This window comes from Mus caroli, unplaced genomic scaffold, assembly GCF_978045245.1.
Source record: "Mus caroli unplaced genomic scaffold, Mus_caroli_1 scaffold_3, whole genome shotgun sequence".
Classification (NCBI taxonomy): Eukaryota; Metazoa; Chordata; class Mammalia; order Rodentia; family Muridae; genus Mus; species Mus caroli.
Window position 1 is genome coordinate 67071491 of NW_028227258.1, and position 4484 is coordinate 67075974.

The 4484-nt window shown below is 44.3% G+C and overlaps 1 pseudogene; it reads left to right on the top strand.

The window, feature by feature from the left end:
- The first annotated feature begins 2822 nt into the window (after positions 1 to 2822).
- On the top strand, positions 2823 to 3907 carry LOC147005527 (TD and POZ domain-containing protein 2-like; annotated as a pseudogene).
- The last annotated feature ends 577 nt before the right edge of the window (positions 3908 to 4484 follow it).

Below are 4484 nucleotides of genomic sequence, written 5' to 3' on the forward strand. Positions count from 1 at the left end.
TGTCTTATTGACAGTGTCTATTGCCTTACAGAGGCTTTGCAATTTTATGAGGTCCCATTTGTCAATTCTTGATCTTACAGCACAAGCCATTGCTGTTCTGTTTAGGAATTTTTCCCCTGTGCTATATCTTCAAGGCTTTCTCCCACTTTCTCCTCTATAAATTTCAGTGTCTCTGGTTTTATGTGGAGGTCTTTGATCCACTTAGACTTGAGCTTTGTACAAGGAAATAAGAATGGATCAATTTGCATTCTTCTACATGATAAATGCCAGTTGTGCCAGCACCATTAGTTGAAAATGCTGTCAATTTTCCATTGGATGGTTTTAGCTCCCTTGTCAAAGATCAAGAGACCATAGCTGTGTGGGTTCATTTCTGGGTCTTCAATTCTATTCCATTGATCTACCTCTCTGTCCTTGTACCAGTACCATGCAGTTTTTATCACAATGCTCTGTAGTACAGCTTGGGTTCAGGCATGGTGATTCCAGAGGAAGAACTTTTTTGTGGAATTTGAATGTGGGAGAAATGACTGACCTTTTCCTAGGTGATATGAGAGATTTAACTCTCAGAGTGTCCTCAGTTGGACAGTGTAGGTTGAGTCCAGGCAGCCTCAAGGCAATGGAGCTCTGTAACTCATGGTTATCATAACACAATCTATGCAGTCTTGTCACTGTGCCTACATCTTCTCATACAGCTTTGTGTGGGGTGGGAGGGTTGTAACTCTTATGCTTTGGAAGTCTCTATCTGACCTAATAAGCTTAAACATTTGCTGTTACATTTAGCAGATTTCTGAGATGATTGAGACATAGTATATACTAAGCATATCTGAGTTAGGCAATCTTTAACCTAAAGCAGTGATCTTTGATCTTGTTTAGTGATGTAAATATTTATATTAGTTTTAAAATTATTGTTTACCAAGGTAGGATAGAAATCAGAGACCCTATGTCAGGATGTATTAAGGTGACAAGGCAGTGAGGTAGGAACTGCCCATAACAAAGATGGTGGATGAACATGGGACTGTCATTAACTAAGATGGCACTGAAGCCACAGCCATTCATGTGACCTCCCGTAGCTAAGATGGCACCGAAGCAATAACATAGGAAAACCTTATCTGCCCACAAAAAAGATGGCAGATACTCACAAGACTGCCCCCAACCAAGATGGTGCTAAAGCTACAGCTCTGCCAGGAAGAATGTCACATGTTTGTTATATCTTGGAATGGCAGAAATAATTGTGTATCAATAGATAAAAACATATAAAAAGACAAACACCATAGAGATAGTGGACATGTTTTGTTTGGTGGACAAGAGGTCTTTGCTTTCACAGTAGCCAGCCTTTGTTGCTGTGACCAGAGCAGTGGGATCTGTGCATGGACTAGCTCAGCTGTTACACCTGGTTTAGAGTTGATGCAGAACAGAATGGAAAAAAATCAGAGAGCTGACAGTGGTGGTGGTGGGCGAGCCCCAGGAGCACAGAAGCATAGGCAGCAGCTCAACCTCCTGTGAGCAGGGTGGGGTGGGGAGGAAGAGGCAGCATCTGCAGCTGTGCTCTGTCTGCCTGCAACTCTGCTCTAGCACAGCATGTTTTGTGCAGCATGATGTTAGGTCAGGCAGGGAGCAAGAAAGCAAGGGGGAAAGCAGAGAGAGGAGGCTTGAAGCAGCCACAGAATCACGGCAGAATCCAGGGGAAACACTGTTTCTCAATGGTTATCATACTACAATCTAGACAGTCTTCTTACTGTGCCTGTATGTGGGAGGGAGAATTAAGAAGAAAAGTAGCAAGAGATGGAGGTAGTGTGAGGGGACCCTGTGTAGAAACCTTTCCATTTTTCTGGATGGCTGGTGAGAGACTTGTAAAATATATTTAAGTGCCCTTAAACGGCAATGAAGAGTCATTGCTTAGTGGATATTGGGGCCAAATGTAGCCTGTAAATTTGGAAGTCTTAATGAGTGGGAGGCATCTCAGTAAGGATCCTGGGAGTGGCTGCAAAGGCATATCCTTTCTGGGTGAGAGTGGCAGTTATTAATTTCTCCTACCAGCATCCTAAGGATAAGTTAACTAAAACAACAGGAGGGACAGATCACCAAGACCTCAAGTAGTCAATTGGGGTCTCAGCTCAGGCCAGTACCTGAGTGGACAGTGAGGAGAATGGTAACCAGGCTTGGGGTGTCACAGCATTGAGAAAGAAAATGATGCAGGGGAGAGAGAAAATCTCACTCAAGGGAAAATGTCCTGTAATGAGGAGTCAGCAAGGAGACCAATCATAAAGATTGGGACTGTCTCTATCCACAAGAACACCACAGGGTGGCTGTGAGCTCAACATCCCTCCCTTGGAACCAGGGGATATTTACACTGACCAGTGTGGGAGAGGGAACTTACTAATTTGCTTTTGTTTGGATGGATAGGTCTAGAGAGAAATTGGCTGGAAAGTTCATGTGGCAGCAGGAGATGTTAACCTGACAGTTTTTAAATCTGCATCACAACATCAATTGTGTTTTATAAAAAGAAATCGAGGATGTGTTTGTTAGATCCAGGTATTGTGAGGGTGGGAGTGGTACCCTGGTGGGTAAACACTGAGGCATATCTTCCCCCTGAGGTACCAGCCAAGATTAGTATAGAATAGAGTTTATTTACACCATGGAGAGGGGAGTTGAGGAGGGATGAGAAGAGAGGAGAGAGAGAGAGAGAGAGAGAGAGAGAGAGAGAGAATTTAAGTGAAATTGAAATAAAATCTAAAATACCTATACTTGTATCCAACAGGAAGAAGAATAAATAACTTCTAGTTATTTTCAGATCAACTTTAACCTCCAAAGTACCTCCAGCAGAAATGTCAGGGGACATGGAAGCCAAGATCTGGGGCTCCACACAGATCAGTGTTAAAGAATTCTGCTATGAGTGGACCATTAGCAACTTTTCATTTTGCATGGGGGGAATTAGGAGAAAGATTAAAAGCCCAGTGTTCTCTTTGAAGGCCAATGAGGACGTGGCCTGGTGTTTGAGAGTACACCCAAACGGGTTTGATGAAGAAAGCAAAGATTACCTGTCAGTTTACCTGATGTTGGTCAACTGCCCAAAGAGAGAAGTTAGAGCAAAGTTTGAATTCTGGATCAAAAATTCCCAAGGAGAGAAATATCAATATACGCAGAGCTTGAATGTCCCTAGCTTTCAGAGAAAGCAAAACTGGGGATTCAGTAAGTTCATCCTTCGAGATTCCCTCCTCTCCCATCGGAATTGGCTTCTCCCTAAAGACCAGCTCACCCTCTGCTGCAAGGTGAGCATAGTAGGAGCCATCATAAACATGCCTGGACAGAACATGATACCTGCAATCAAGGATCCAAGACATATGTTGACAGATGACCTAGGCAAGCTGTGGGAGAATTCCCTCTTCACGGACTGCTCCCTGTTGGTAGCTGGCCATGAATTCAGGGCTCACAAAGCCATCCTAGCAGCTCACTCTCCAGTTTTCAGAGCCATGTTTGAACATCAAATGGAGGAGAGACTAGCAAACTGCTTTGAGATCCAGGAGCTGGATTTTCAAGTCTTTAAGGAGATCATGGGCTTCATCTACACTGGGAAGGCTCCAACCCTCCACAGCCACTCCATGGCCTGTGATGTGATGGCAGCTGCTGACAAGTATGGCCTTGAGGGCTTGAAGGTCATATGTGAGGATGCCCTCTGCAGGAACCTCTCTGTGGAGAATGCTGCACACACTCTCATTGTGGCTGACCTCCACAGCACAGAGCAGCTGAAGACTCGGGCTCTACATTTCATTGCCCTTCATGCTTCTGAAGTCTCTAAAAGCTCCGGGTGGAAGTCAATGGTGGAGTCCCATCCCCACTTGGTGGATGAAAGATTCCACTCCCTGGCTTCTGCACAGAGTGTTTTCTTGGAGTCCTTATTCAAATGCCTTAAGGGATTTTAGGAGCTAGACAGATATCACCAACACCTGTCTTCCCACATCAACAACCAGTCTCATCTATAGAACTATGTCATAACACCAGCTGTAGCCTTACTTTCTGCCTGCATGCATCTCCTTCGAGTCCCAGAGACAATTCTTTAAGATCCCTCAGGCTAACTCCTTACTGTATTCTAGCGCCTAACTCCAGAACACAGTCACTGATAACTCACTGTCCAATCCTGAGGGGAAAGCATGAAAGATGCCTGTAGATCTTCCCTTCTCCTTCAGTTCTTGTAAAACCACAACTACCAGTCTAATCCCCAACTCTATAGAATCTTTCTGGCCTGACCACTTTTCTTTTCTTTTTTGTTTTTTTGTTTTTTTTTGTTTTTTTGTTTTTTGTTTTTTTCCAGACAGGGTTTCTCTGTGTAGCTCTGGCTGTCCTGGAACTCTCTGTAGACCGGGCTGGCCTTGAACTCAGAAATCCAACTGCCTCTGCCTCCCAAGGGTTGGGATTAAAGGCGTATGCCACCACTGCCCGGCCTGACCACCTTTCACAGTGTCACTGAATTCCAAGGAGACAATGTAAGC